We start from the raw sequence: 16,962 nt of genomic DNA, 5'->3' as shown, positions 1-16,962 counted from the left end.
CATTATTATATATCATCATCATTCTAATATAATCACATACAATAATTCAATTGAATGCCATTGTCAAGTATATTAGACATCATCATTGAAGTAAAGAACTGAAGATGACAAAGTCTTACAAAATAACCTACATAAGCCTCCTTCAAGATCTTACAATCATTAAAACCATATTCATCCATCAATAAGCTTAATAAAATCATTTAATAGTAATCAATACAAGAAATAAGTCAATTTTATCATCTCTAATCAACTCAACCTAAATTCATAACTCAAGGTTGGGGGAATAGGGTTTAATCATTAATTCTTCAATAGAACTAGGTAAAAAACTAAGAGCTATAATAATTAAATAATATAAAACCATAATATGAAAACAATAATCAAATGAAACCATCATCAAATAAATTTCAAGGTTCATTCACGAAATTGGAAGAAAACCTAACGTTGAGACTTCATTAGAAACCAATTTCAAATAGCCATATGGGGAAACAGATCCCAAGAGTAAATAGCTTCCATACTTTAGTATTCCTTACTGTTTGATGGATAAAATATGAATTCATGAAGCCCCTAGTGACCCTTGATGCGTGGTCTTCAATGGAGTCTTTGAATAGAGAGAGAAAGTACAAAGAAGTTTGAGAGAAATGTGTTGGCGATTAGCACACAAATTTCATAAGACATAACAAAACAACCTAACAGGAAATTTGGTCCTTCCAAAAATTTAATCCCATTGAGAACTTCATTAAGTCTAGGGTTTTCCAAATCAGCCTCTTTCTCTTCATCGCCTTATTCCATTACAACCGGAAAGATGTTCCCTCTTAAGGATAACAACAAGTTCCACCTCCTCATGTTAATGATCAACATTGAATTCAAAAGCTTACTTCGTTTCTCATCGTAAAAATAAGAAAAGGTGTTTTATGTTTTCCTTAAGTTCTTTTTTATACACTTGTTTTAGCTGATGAAAGTGCCTCTGTAATTGTGTTCGCTAATATAGTGGATTGTACTCCTTGTGCTCTACTTCTGGATCTTATCTCAAGGAGGGAAGCTTAATTATTAGGATGGTTATTTCAATATTTTTTCACTCTTTTAATCATCTTTTGGATCTTATCTCATGGTTTTTTAAACGATTAATAGAGTTGGTTATAGATTTAATTATTCTGTACGATTCAAATGACCTTATTTCGTTGAAATATTTTAAAATACATTCACTTTACTCAATTTTTTAAATGAACTTAACCAACAAAGTATAAAAATAATATCGATATAAAAAAGGTCACCAATAACCTTTTATCTTGAAGTTATGACTATAAATGATGGACACCATTGAGGTATAATTTTATTCATAAATATAAATACTTGAAATTTGATATGTGCATGAAACTAATAAAATTTATCATAAAATATGGAAATATTTTATCTTTATATGTAATATATCTTTTACAACATATTATTACTCAACTAACATTTGAGTAAGCCTAAAATAGAGATGTACTTTTACAAAAAGTGTACTTCTATACTGTATTTAAACACTCTTATAAGTATAGTGCTATAAAGAAGAGAAATATAACATAATAAATAGTCCTAAAGAAAATTAGGTTGTCACACATTAATGTTGATATAACAATGATGGTTAAATAGATGTATGAGTGTATGCAAAATATTTATCTTAACCATATATATAGATATAGATATAGATATATATCAATAGTATGATTTAATATGAATATATGAAAAACATCACCTACTGTGAAATAATATTTTATATAGTCGATCTTTCACGTAACATGTAGACTAAAGAAATTAGTATTCCGATGAGGAGATTCCCCTCAAAATTATGGATCGCGAGGTTCGCCATTTGAAAACCAATGAAGTAGCAATATTCAAAGTCTTTTGGAGACATCGTTTGTTAAGGAAGCTACTTGGGAGGTTAATGAGGATATGAAGAAGATATACCCACATCTCTTTGTGTCTGGAGGAATTGCAAATTAAGGTAGTAATCCATTTTTTTCCATTTATTTTAGGTTTAATGTTGTGCTACTTAGCAAATTGAGTGTTTTAGCTATGTATTAGATGTTATCACCCTTAGTATACTAAGACTACTATTATTGGAGGACGAATGTTACCAAGGGGGGTATATTTTAGCACCTCAATTATTGGAATAGCTAAAATTAGTAAGAAGTAAATTTGATATAGCAGAAACATGAAATTATGGATATTCGGCATAAGTTATGAATTGTTTGTCAAATTCAAATGACCATAAATTTTTGGAAAGGATGAGTTAAATGACCATTATAATTCAAATGAATGGTGTTGGATTCTCTTTACAGGGACACCGGATTTTCTAATTTTGGTGCTCTAATCAGGAAGAGGTGCTCGTTTCAAGTTTAGTCATCCCTTTTAGGAAAGTTACCCAAAAATATGAGGGGTATTTTGTTCTTTTTATTAACCAATCTTATTAAAACGATTTTTTGTGATATTTATGGTCCTAAACTGATTTTGTTATGTTTTCACAAACCCGATTTACATTTAGACTTTTGAGAGGAGGTAAGAAAGAGGAAAAAAAGAGAGAAATTGAAGACGTTCATCAAGATTATTGAGTTTTGTTGCGGTCTTCCCAAAGGGGTTGATTCTTAAGAGGTATACGAGTTCTCATAGTGTTGTGCTCATTAACTCACATATTAATCATGTTATTTTCAATGAACTTTCATTCGGGAAGTTGAGGTATTTTAGTTCTTATTTGTCATCTTTAAGTAATGTGTTCGTTCTTGAACTAGGATTGGTTTGATGAGTTTGAGAAATAATCGTATGGTATTTAAGATTTTCTATTGATTACATTCTTATGTAATTTTGTGGAGTATTTGATTCTAAGTGATTGGGGAAGAAACCATTCAACTTTAAGTCAATTAGGGTCACAAATTTATGGGAAAATTCATCGGATTATATATGTAGTGCCTAGGGAGAATTATCACCTATGCGCCAGGGGTTGAAGGCACATAGCACCAATAGTGAACCAACTATAGTTCTATGTTAATTAGGGGCTGGCACCCAGCACCACTCAGTGCCACATTCTCTTTCCCCCACCCTTTCTCCATTGTTTAGCCCGTCTTAGTAATTTTAAAGGGTACCTTTACTCCCTTTTATTCTAACTACTCAAGAATACTTCTAAGCACCTCGAAATAATTCATATAATGAAGCATAACCTTTAATTCATAATTCAAATTCAAGGTAGAGGCAAGAGTCATGTCTTGAGAGTTCTTCAAGTAGTTTTAGGAAAAATTAAATGAGTTGAACAATGATTTGAGAAAGAGTAGAGCTGATGTCATTTTCTTTAAAATGATATATGGGAACTTAGTACTCCCAAGCATAAATGGTTTTACATCTAAGAGGAGAGCAAAAACACATGACCAAAGAGTTCATGAACTATTTACAGTAATATATATTTTTAGCGAAAATTGTTGAGTAATAATCTCAAAGTGGAGGAAGAGAAAATGTTTCCTCTAAAACATCATTAGCTAAGTTATATTTTTTATTAGTATTGTGCATCGATATGGGGAGATATCTATCAAATCAAAGACCCCATAAACTATATAGCCTACATGTGTAGAAAAGGATCATACATTTTAGATATTTCCTTAATTGCATTTTTGAATAAAGCAGAGGACTAACTTAGTTAAAGATGTCTATACTGCGGCTAAGTATACGACAACTCTTGCAATGTGGGGCAGATGACGTATACTCACATAGCTCATTGTGATGACCGGTTACCGTTCTTATAGAAAAGTCAAAGGAGAAAAATTTTGGACCAAAATATTTTTTTAAAGTATATTGAAATTTCCCCAAACTACTCCATATTTATATGAAATCGGAGTCAATAAGTTCTATAGAAATAGGCAACAAATGCGCGATCTAAATATAAATTTGATCATATTAGTAGATAGATAAAACATTAAGGAACTTGTATGACTTTACCGATTTGAATTCAGATGAGTAGAAATCAAAAAACTAATCTTAGCATAAAAGGGTATTTTTTGAATTTCATGGTATGGTCTGATATATTGGTATGAAATTGATTTGAATCACTGTTTTCGTGCACACCGCAAATGAGGGGCCTCTATAGCGAGGTAAGAACAGTTGTGGTGGGACGTACGCGACTTAAATAAAAAATAAACTCTAAAAATATTTTATTCTTCAATTTTCAACCTTAAGAGATAAGGAACAACCCAGGATTGTTTCTTGTATGTTTTCCACCTCTTCTAGCACTAAAGATAAGATTTTTACTCCCCAAACCCATTTTTCAATCCATAGAACATAATTTCTTGGGTAATTATCTATATGTGAGGGTTTTAATCAAGGATTTATGGTGGAAAATCCCCTAATATGGTATTGGGATAAACCGTCCGACCTAGGTTGATATTATATAGTATAGTCTAGGTAATTAAGTCTTGTTTATTGAGTCTCTTATTATATTGATTGTTTGTAGACAAAGAATAGGAGGAAATAACCCGGAAAGGGAAGAATCATTTTTCTTATGGTGTTCAAGCTTTGTTTGAGGTACGTGATGGTTGTTGTTTCCGCTTGTGTAATGTATGTTACTATGTACATCATTATAATATATGTATGTATGATAATGTTGCATTATTGATCACGCTAATCACAAATAAGGATGATTGATTAATTGTATGCCATGAATCACGGGATGATTATACAATTATGAAAATTTACATTTTGGTTGTGATTTTGGCTTACTGAATGAATTGGGTGTTGTGTTCTGACACATTAACTTGGATCAGGTTTCACGTTCCAATGCACATATATGATTCAGTTTTACATCTTATACACTAACATTGATTAGGTACCATGTACCGCTGTAGTAAAAATTTGGGTATGAGTGTTGTGAGAGGATCAATGACCTATCATATACGTTTATATTTCAGAGTGTGAAGTTGCATGTTGTTCTTAAGTGATAATTCATATTTTATTTTTCCGATGTATGCATGTTTATTGTGTTCTAATAACTTATATATGTTTACATTGAGATAGTTGCGGGATCCTACATGTACGATGTGGTTGTACTGATAAAACACATACTCTTTATTTGTTGAGTACTGGAATGTCACGCTCCGAGGCTACACCCTAGACATGGACACGAGACCTATGGCCACAAGTGATCTCAATCTAACCCCGCTGGCATGATCACGAGCATATTAAATATAAATTGAATGATAGAATGTATATTAGCCTAACATAATATTTTTAAAAATAAATTATTTAATGTATATTAGCTAAAATTCATATTAATATATTTTTATAATTTTAATCAATGATAAAATTTTATTTTATAATTAATTTTAATTATAAAGAATACACAAATTTAAAATGTTAAGATGAAAAAATTAATTTAAATACTAAATTACAATACAATACATAACATAATTATTTAAATACAAGATAAAATACAATGAATAACATAAAAAACAATTCTGATGAACGAAGAATCATGTTGAAAAGATGTGGAACGTGCATTCAGAGTTTTGCAATTAGGCCAACACCGTCATATTTGTGGAGAAATAAAGTGCTACACGATATAATCTACATGTATTATAATACAGAACATTATAATTGAGGATGAGGCAATTTTAATGTACCAATTCTAGATGTCATAGAGGCTCCAACTCCAACGACAGAAATGGTGGTAGATGAAAATTTCAGATTTGAACAATTTGTAGTTAAACATAATAAAATTAAAGACAAAAATGCTCATTTTCAACTTATAATGCATTAAGAGAGCATTTACGGGAGAAACATAACAATTTCAAATATTTAATATTATGTAATATTTGTCTTATCGTATTTCACTTTTATTCAATTTGCTCATTAATTTATATGATATATAAGAATTTTCGTGCAATTTATGGTATTTAAAAATATAGAATAAAATTTAATTAATATTAAATAAAAAATTGAAAAAATAACTATTCGTATCACATGGGAAATATGTAATGTAATTATTGGGAAAAAGAAAGAAATGATTAATATTATAAATTTAAAAATAAGAATGAAATAAACTAATGATATAATATTGAGTTTTAGGGAGTAAAATAGAGAATTGGGTTTAAGTTGGTTGTGTGAATAAATAGAGAACTTTATACTTGGAGAATAAAATAGAGTGTAGGGTTGGAGATGCCTTATACAAGGAAGATATTAACTCAATACTAAGTTAAATCTATGTATATTTTAAAATAGCCTCTAAGTAACTACAAATGAAAGGACAAGCCCCAAATAAGTCTAGCAAAGCTGAAGGTAACAGACTAAAAATACTAAAAAGAATGTCGTGACTATTATCCTTTCAGCACCGATTGTGCTAAAGTGGAGATTGGGAACCGATCTAAGTGTGATCTTAATAAGTAGAACCTAAAGCTACATCATAAGAAGATGTAGCACAGAGTATGCATCAGTACCTGAATGATATTAAGCATGAAGGATGAAATACAACTAAAATAACATATAATTCATCAATAAAAATAAGTAATGATATAATTTGAACATAATATAGGTATTGAATACATATTTAACTAAATGCAAGTACCACATTTATAAAATTATGACTGAATACTTACTGATCTTTAAACATGGTCAATGCAATAGAGTGTGACCATACTATGGAAGTTACTAATGGCCGACAATAAAATCACATGAGATAAATGTGGAGTGCGATGTATATGCCCCATCGAGAGGACCTAATATATAAGGCGAAACGTATAGAGGTATGTGTGACAACCCCCTCGAGATTCACATATTCAGGTATTGTCTCTGCCATGGGCGGCCATTCGCTCTTTTAATCCCCTCTTATTGGCATGCAGCCTCAAGGAAGAATCGAACCCGTGACCTATGGCTCCTTTACATCCCTCCCAAGGAGATCGCCTTTCACAAATTAAGCTGCATTGTTGCCAATCTGTGTTATAAAATCAGAAATTACTGGTTCTAATAAATTATTCAGAAACACGAAGTAACTGAGAATTTTTATAACCAGTAAATAAGATGAACAGAAATTTATTTGTAAAAAATAATTTAATCTGTAAAAACGTACCAGAATCTGGAATCCTCTTATTGAAAATTTAGGAAGAAAATCAAGTCCACGGAATTCACAGTGTCCCCTTAAGGAAATTATTCCCCTCTAGTATCCGAGGTTTGATTTGGAATATAACCTCCCAGGGTAAAATGATTTTAATCAGTAGAGTATAGATACCAAAAACTCTACTGTCAGCGAATCAATCGACAGCAGGAAAGTACACGAAGAAATAAGTGATTTGAAGAAGAAGGAAGATCAGAAAAATTCGTAGTTAATATTCTGAAGACTGAATGCTATTTATAGGCAAGAAGAATATATTCTGAAAGGTTGCAACCCTTTCAGAATTAACACGACCATCAATGAAAGGTTGCAAACTTTCAAATGGTATTGACTGTTCCTGAAAGTTGCAACCTTTCAGAACAATCATGGCGGGAAATTTTGAATATAATGGAATTTAAAACGGGTCACTCGCGCGGATCCGAGTCGGGTCGGGTTTTAACTAAAAAATTTAAAACATTTCGGTTATCAACTAATTTATTGAAAATAATTTTTGGCCATTTAAATTAATTAATAAATAATTAAAATAAATTTTGCCCAAAAAATTATCTCTCGATCGATCATTTGCCAAAGCCAGAGCCAAAGCCGAAGCCGAAGCCGAAGCGAGCGAGCGACGGCGACGACAGCGCGAGGGGGGTCCCTCTTTCCAACCGTTTTAACATTTAATAGGAGTGTTTATTTATTTAAACTCTCCTATTTTCCTTTCCATTACCGATTGAGGGACTATTGCCTTTTTCAATAAAGCATTAGAGGACTTTTAAAGTTTCCAAACTTTCAAGTTCTAAACCTTTCAAATTCCTCTCCTTCACTCGATTTCCCATCAATTCTTGCTACATACCCAACAGTATGTTGGCGTGATCACTAAAATTATGCCCACAGAGGGGACTTATAACCTACTTGATTACTAGTTTTTGGGACTATTTGGGTACACTAAATACTAGCACAACTCGGTATTATGCTACTCCTAAAGAATTAAGTTGATTGACGGAGTAATAGTGGATCAGTCAAAACTAAACATACAAACAAAGAATACAACAATTAATCTAATAATGATTCATTTATGACTAAAGCAGTTATAAATAAATGACTGATATATTTAAACTAGCATATTCAATTCAAGAACTAAACAAATACATCCCTAGGGTTATAAAATTCATACAATAAACTTTATAATCTTGTACTAATCTAATTTGGGTCATTTTAAAAGCTAAAATCCAACAATTCTAACATTGATGAAACGCTTAATAATGACTATATTTAGGGAATAAAGGATGTGACTACAAAATTAGGGATATAATGAGAGAAATCAATCCAATAGTAAAGTACCACATACATGGTGACGAATTCAATGGAGAAATCTTTCTATTTAGGGTTTGCAATTGAAAAAAACTTGATGCGTTCTTGAACTAGTATTCTTGACCTTTTTATCCTCTATTGATTCTAATATTATATGTTTTAGTTAATGGTTTACATAGGTAAGTTCTATTAATGTTTCTAGGCTAAAACATAGTAAAACCTCGTAATTTAGGGTCTAAACTATGAAGCCTAGAGGTCCAGCGGAATAGGAAAAGACCAAAAGACCCCAAACTTAATTGATGTAGGAATGACTAACGAATAGAAAGTACGGGTTGTTGGTCAATCTACGGATCTTAGATTTTTTATTAGTTCATGTCTACCTTACAAGGCATCACTAAAATAAGGAAACCTTTTTACTCAGAGATTGAAATTTAGCAAACTACGTTGCGTTTTAAAAAGGATTATATTATCGATCATATCATAAATCATGTGTCGTTCATTTATTTTATGCTCAGAGTTATGCCCACATAAAGTTGACCCAATGAAAAATTTCCCCATAACTGACTATTAACCTTCACTGATGCTAATATCTTCAGTCCATAGATCCCACTATGTACCATAGTGGTCTTTCGTGATTCACAACAAAAGTTGGGTAACAGGAACCTCACTTTATAAAGAAATAACACTGACCTTGTTCAGTTCTACGCAACCTAGGTCTTTTCTATTTGTCAAGACGTAGAAGATTTTGTGAAGTGGGTTTCGGAGGGGTTGCAGTGGTGGAGTACAATGCTACACCAAGGACCGTAGGTCAGACTAGGGTCGATTAATTGAGACTGTAGGTTGCACTTGTAATTTCTGAAAAACTGAAATCCGGTATATTTTTTGATAAAATGTGTTACATTGTGTCCCCCTTGGGGATATTCTTCCTCGAATGAAGACTATACTTGTTGAAATTGAGGTAAAGGGCTGCAATTCGTACCACCAAATAGTGGAAACTTAATTTCTGACTTCTCTTAGTTCCAAGAACATGCAAATATCGGATAATTGAAGTACAAACATAAGGAACATAATACTTAGATTGATCGTACACATAAAAGGCTGAAAAACTAAAGAGAAACTACAACATCAAGATGTAGTGGAATATTAAGGAATAATGTGAGGATACTTGGATTTCATGGCTGCTTTTGCTTCCCAAGAAGCTCCCTCTATGGACTGACTAATCCACAAAACCTTCACTAAAGTGACGTCTTTGTTTAACAAACCTCTATCTAGACAATAATTACTCTCAATTGTACATACTCATAATAAAGAATATCTTTCACAGTCACACATGCTAAAGATACTCCAAATGCTGGATCACCTACCCAGTTCTTCAAAAACTAGATGTGGAAGAACGGATATACTGCTGCTAATTGTGCTGGAAACTCTAATTCATACTCCACTTTTCCAACCCTTTGCAAAATCTTGTAATGGACTACATATATAGGACTTAACTTCCCTTCTTCACAAATCTCATCACCCCTTCATTGGTGAAACATTCAAGAAAACCCAATCATTAACTTGGAACTCTAGCTTCATTTTCCTTACATCTGCAAAAGACTTCTCATGACTCTAGATTGACTTAAGTCAATCTCTAATGAGTTGAAATTTCCCCATAGCATAATTGAAAGAATCTAGTCATATCGAGGATGCCTCACCTACTTACAACTAACCCATAGAAGATCTACACGTATACCTGTACAATGCTCATAAGGGGGCATCTAAAAGCTTGAATGGTAGCTATTATTATTGGTGAGTTTTATAAGAGAAAGGTGATCATCCCAACTACCCTTTAAGTAGATCACACAAGATCTAAACATGTCCATTAAGGTCTCAATCTTATGCTCTACAAGACCATCTGTGCGTAGACGAAATCTTGTGCTAAGGTTAACTTGAGTACCAAAAACCTTTTCAAATGACTTTTATAAATGAAAGGTAAACATAGGACCTATAGTTGATATTATTATGAAATAAAACCCATATAACATTACTTTCGCATTCATGTAAAGCTTTGTGTAGTCCTCCTCCGAATCTATAGACTTTAATTCCAAAAAGCGAGAAGACTTAGTCATTCTATCAACTATCAACCAAATGGAATCATGATGTTTGAAAATATGAGGTAATTCTCTAATGAAATCCATATAAAACACTTCATAATTCCATGTAGGAATGTTTTTCTCTTGAGTCATACCCTTTGGCTTCAGATGTTCTACCTTCACTTGCTGGCAGTTAGGGCTCTAACGAAATCTGCTATATTCCTTTTCTTGATATTCCACTAAAAGACTTTCCATATATCGTATTATATCTTAGTAGCGGTTTGATTAATAGAATATCTACAGTTATGGGCTCCGACCATAATATGTTTTCTCTACTCACCCACAGAAGGAACACACAATAAACCTTGATAGCAATGTTTTCCATCTCCCATTGGGAGAAAACTTGATGAATTTAATACAAGGAAGATATTAACTCAATACTAAGATAAATCTATTTATTTTTTAAAATAACCTATAACATATAGATATTCTAGGACAAGCCCAACTAAGTCGATAAATACTAATACTGAAGTACAAAAAATACTGAAAAGAAACTTATGACTATTGTACGTAGATAATGAGTACTCACAAATGACTCTATTGAACTTGATATCAAGAATCGCTCTAAGTGTGAACTAGATGGTAACAAGTGGAATTTAAATCAAAAGAAGTTGTAGAGCAGAGTATGGGCCAGTAGTTGTAAAATATTGAGCATGCATGATAAAATAGAGTTGAAATAACATATAACTTATCAAAATAAATAATCAATGATATAATATGAACATGATATAGATATTGAATACTAATCTAACTTAATGTAAGGACCACATTTATAATCAACTCATTTAAATTGACTAATCTTTAAACATGGTCAATGTAATACAAACTGATTGAACAATGGAAGCTACTAATAATAAAAAATTAGACCATACGAGCAATATATTTAGTCCAATGTATACACCCCATTGAGAGGTTCCAATAAACCCGACCAAATGTTTACAGGCATTATAGTGTGATCACCAAAATTATGCCTACAAAGCGGACTTACAACCTATCTTGGTAGTGATTGACGGACTACTTGGGTACGTTGAATCATAGACAACTCGGTATTATGTTACTCCCAATGAAAAAAGTGGTTAACATATTATGACAGATTTTTTGTTATACTAGAAATCTCAAGGAATAACATTCAAATTTATAATGCAACAATTATTTAATAATAATCATTAATGAATAAGGCATATATAACTGAATAATTTATATAAGTGACATAGCATGTGAAATTGATTAACTAAAGAAATACATAGCTAGGGTTCTTAATTAATGTAATAAATTGAATATTTACATACTATATGTTTGAATACTTCTAAAGGGTAAAATCCACAAACTCTAACATTTAAGATACCCTATGTCTATATTTATTGGGAGAATAAAAACACTTATTGAAATATCGGAATTTAATAGGAGAAAGGAACACACTAATGAAATGCAACATACACAGTGATGAATTCCATTGAGAAATCTTTCCATATTGGTCTTGGAGAGATGGAATCTTGTTTTATTCTTCAACAAGAGTTATTGACCTTTTTCTCTACACATTCTTCTAATTTATATGTTTTGGTTAAGGATATAACTTAGGGAAGCTCTACATATGTTAATACGCTTAAACTGACTAAAAAAATTCATAATTTAGGGTCTAAAGGACGTAGCTTAGGGCAAAATAAGAAAAGATTAAAAGACCTTTGAATTAATTGTTGTCGGAGTGACTGAAGGATAGGACTTATAGTCTCTAGGTTAACCTAAAGTCTTTAGATTGCGGTCATAATTTAATTTTGCCCGATAGATCTTCACTAAAACGAGCATAAATTTATACTCGGAATTCACATTGTCGTAAACTCAATGGCATTACAAATAGGATTCAATTATATACCATATAATAGATTATGTGACTATTACTTTTTTGTTGTAAGATTTATACCCACTAGAAGATGACCCAATCAGGCATTAACACCAAACTGACTAATAACCTTTTACTAAAGTCAGACGTACGGTTTGTACATCTAACTATTGACTGTACTGGTCGATCGTGGTTCATATAAGATACAGGGTAAAAGGATCCTCGACCAATAGATATAGACCCATGACCACCCTTGTGTACCTTATGTATCTTTAATTATTAGAAAATTGAAACCAATAAAAACTTATACAAACTAAATCTAAGGAGAAACGAGGATGGACAAATTGAATACATTCCTTATCCGAAACACCAACACTCAAGATAAGGTATAAGAAGAACTAAGGGAGAATATATTAAATTTAAACTAGTTTACTAACTCCCATGCTGTAATTATTCAGATTCTAGGCTCTCAACTAGATAGATTGCTAAGGAGCTATATACGAGTCAGAAAGAAGGGTAGCCTAACCATAACAAGGAAACACCTACTAATTGAAACTTAAAGTGATTTGCATCGTTCCATGAAACACCTACTAATTGAACCTTAAAGTTATTTGCATCGTGCTACGAAACTAACAAAGGTATTGTTTGGGAGGCAACCCAATACCCTTTTAACTCATTAATTATTTTTTCTGTAAATAATTGTGTGTTTTGAATGCAGATTTAGTGTTGAATGTGCTTGAAAAATGTAGATTGGCAAACAAATAATCCAGTCTGCTTGTCGCCTAAGAGATCGGAGTGTTAGAATTTAATCTTTCTATGACTCAATAAAATTATAACATGGAGCCAATCAAACTCGGCTATCCCAAAAAATTTTTTGCAAATCGCCAAGTGAGTCATCGAACCCCATCAAGAGCATCATTTAGACCTTAATTATTTTAGGGTCCTTGTAGATCTCGGCGAGGTAATAATCCACTAAGCATGTCACACAGTGGATTGGCAAATACGACTAATGTCGCAAAATGAGCTCGAACTTGAGTGTTTTAAATTGAGAAGGGTTTTGAAGTTCGAACCTCTTCACTTTCGCTCATTTTTACATTCCACAGTCTCACACAAAACTTATATATTTTAAATTCATGCATAACATTACTATTTGTAGTCGATCAAGTAGTGCTTGGATCTGGATATTGATGTACTATAAGTTCAAAGTATTTCAAATACATTTCACTTAAGGGTTGTGTATCTAGAGCCTTTTACTGTTGGTTTAATAAGTTTTGTCTCTTTTTTATTAGGAATGATTTGCAGGCATAACACAACAAAAAAAACAAGTAAGAAAATGCATATAAAGGACCTACTGAAGCAATCGACGGTTCTTCGTTTAATGATTGCCCGTACATGATGATCATAGATGTTCAACCCATGCATTGGAGGAAACCAGGGAATTGTGTCCTAGTGTGGAACCATGACTAGCATCGACGAGGTGTCTATCGATAGATGGACCGTAATGGTGAACAATACATTGAGATTATGAGTGTTCCGTTACCAGATACATGAAGAATCTAAGTGCGGAGTTAATAAGGAGCATCAACGGACTATAGATGGATCAATAAACAATGTTTTTTGGGTAGTTGTTTGATTCATAGAAGATGATACTCTGGAGAATGAAATATTTTTCTAGGTCATGGCTGAAAGAAGCAATCCTCGAACCCTCGATCGATCCACAACCCGTCAGTGTTCTTGTATATTGAATTCGTGTCTGAAAAAACTTTCCTTATTTGAATTCCTTTTTAATAAAGATTTTTTTCTCTATAAATAAGGTATTAAACCTTATTTATGAAGTAAGCTGCAACTTCTAGTGTCCTAGTTTATGTTTTGGAGATTACTTTTTGCAACATTGCAAAATAATTGATTTCCGGATTTGGTTTGGAAGCTTTTGTTTTGCAATTCAAGTGCAATTTCTGGATTTACTATTCTTGTTATGTAATTTCATGATTTCTTCATCCATCAATATAAATTGTGTTTTAGATTGGATGGGTAACTAAACTAAAAATTAGGGTTGCGCGAACCAAAAGGGATTAAAAAAGTATAATTAGCAAATAAGAAATTCTTAAATAGTGTTTTTGGATGCATTTTCCATTCTTTCGGTTAGAATTCCTTTAAATAAGTGCATGTTTTAGAATTGTCCTTGTTCCTACTTGTCAGACCAATGAGGTAATTAATATGAACAGAGTTAACAACATACATTTAGTAAGATACTATCTAATAGGCTAGTGTCGAATGGTGTGAAGTAATAACTAAGTCATACATCGAGTATAATGTCTAAGCTAATGACAAGGGTTAGCATATAATAAACACATAGTCGAGCAAAGATGCTGGGTGAAATTCTCTGATCTTCGGGGCAAGGATTAGGAGATAGATAACTTATTACTTTGCATGTAATACACTAGAAGAGGATTGTTATTAGAATGAATGTTACGTAATAAACTTATGGGAAACACATAAACCCTAGTTACGTTATCTTCTTTATACAACAAAAGTTCACCTTTTTTCACTTAATAATCATATAATTAATGGATTCTATTTCACAACCCCCCCCCCCCTTTTACATAATTGTTTTGGAAATGCCTTGATTAAAATGGTATAATTATGGGTTAAAGTGAGGTCAAACTCATATTCCTCTCGGGATAGACCCCAACTTACTAGTTGGTTTCTTTACATGATTATCACAACCGCGGATCACCCCATAAAAATTACACAACGTACTCGATTTCTTGGAGGTCTTATACAAGACCATAGAAATCTTTCATTGCATAGTCGTAATAATAGTGGAAAATATAAAACTTTTCATAGCACATCATATGCTAGAATTATGACTTCATATATCTATATAATAACATATGTACATAAGTAGACTCTATGTTTTTTTACCATATTATACACGATTCAATAGAATAGAATAGGGACATGACCCTTAATAACATGAAGGATTAGTCTAATTTATTATACAAACATAAAGAACATATTGGCATAGGAAACCCTTCAATTATAAGGGCTCCATTATTTAAACATGGGAGATTTATTCATACTCTTCACTTAGGAGACATTCCTTAGACATCAACACCTACACTTTCTATGAAATAATGAAGAAGAATGCTACTAGTACTAGAATGCCCTAAGTATGGCAACCATGCAAATAGATGCATTTAAATAGGACATTTCATTTGAAATCACGCAACATGTCTTTTTCGTAAACCTCATGAACGTAGGCATAATAACAACAATATAGTTCACATACATTATATAGACATGGATACTACTCATAATAACACACAAAGCCATTTATCATAGTTTGAGGAATATTCAGTACATATAGTACATAATTTATTTTTTAATCTTACTTCTTTACTTTAGTAACCCACAAGTGTACTTTGTACAATATATAACCTTGAGGTCACGTTACTATAGTCTTTCACAAATATGTTTCATAACAATAACCATAAATGTTCAAAAATAATAAGGGCATCATATACATCAAAATCATATAAAGAATATTGCCTATGACAATTACTAAATAATACTAGTGTGTTATGTAGGTAGCATCCGTAATACTAATTCAACTAATTGTACAAAAGAAGTCACTCTAGACTAGCATATTATCTTCAACAAGTCATAACACTTCCATTTATAACCAGACATAAGGCACATACTTCATAGTATCACATAAAGACTCTTTTCGTTTCTACAACCTTAGTAATAAATCATTTAGTACATACCATAAGTAAATAACCCTCAAAACTCCTTCACAAGCGTGCTTGTGCAATGTACACATGGAGTCCCATACCCCAACATATACCAAGTAAACTTATTTAGAATCCATAAGTGAAATTTACACACATACACATAATTCATGTCTTGACATAATAAAGTCACTTAACAATGCATTCATACAAATCATACATCTTACTTTCATACAAGTATTACTCGTATCCTTTCATGGAGTTCGCTAGTGCAATGCATGGGTAGGGTCCATAGTCCTACCTATACTATGTAACATTCTCAAGAGTTGTGATTAGAGACATTAATCTTATCTTAGTGTATTTCTTACTTTCTGGATGCTTAGCAATAACCGACATAGACCATCTGACCTAGATTGAATTCACTGTCGTACAATCCCACACCCAAAAAAGGTGTTCTACTTTCCCAGGTAGAACCTATAATATAGCTATCTAGGAGGCTGCACTAGCTATATCCAATGGGGGCACGTAGTTAAGGGATAGTGAGATTGCTTATAGAAACTTGGCCTATTGCATTATTGGGAAGGCTTCCATCTCATGAGTAATCACTTAGATGACCCAACCCATTACATCAACGAAGGAGTTATTTCCTCATTATATCTACTCTATGATAAGCTTAAACTCCTTTTTAAATATATTTATGAATTTAGTAATCATTTATTCATAAGATTTTCTTTTAGGACTGGCTCCCTCATACATCATATAGCTCAAATGTTTCTAAGATAAGAATCTACTTTCATCAGAGAACTTATATTATGTGAGAATGTGCTTTAACATAAATCC

The sequence above is a fragment of the Solanum lycopersicum genome, chromosome 8 (assembly GCF_036512215.1).
Source record: "Solanum lycopersicum chromosome 8, SLM_r2.1".
NCBI lineage: Eukaryota > Viridiplantae > Streptophyta > Magnoliopsida > Solanales > Solanaceae > Solanum > Solanum lycopersicum.
The sequence above is the reverse complement of the archived record's forward strand: the minus strand, read 5'-3'. Positions refer to the sequence as shown.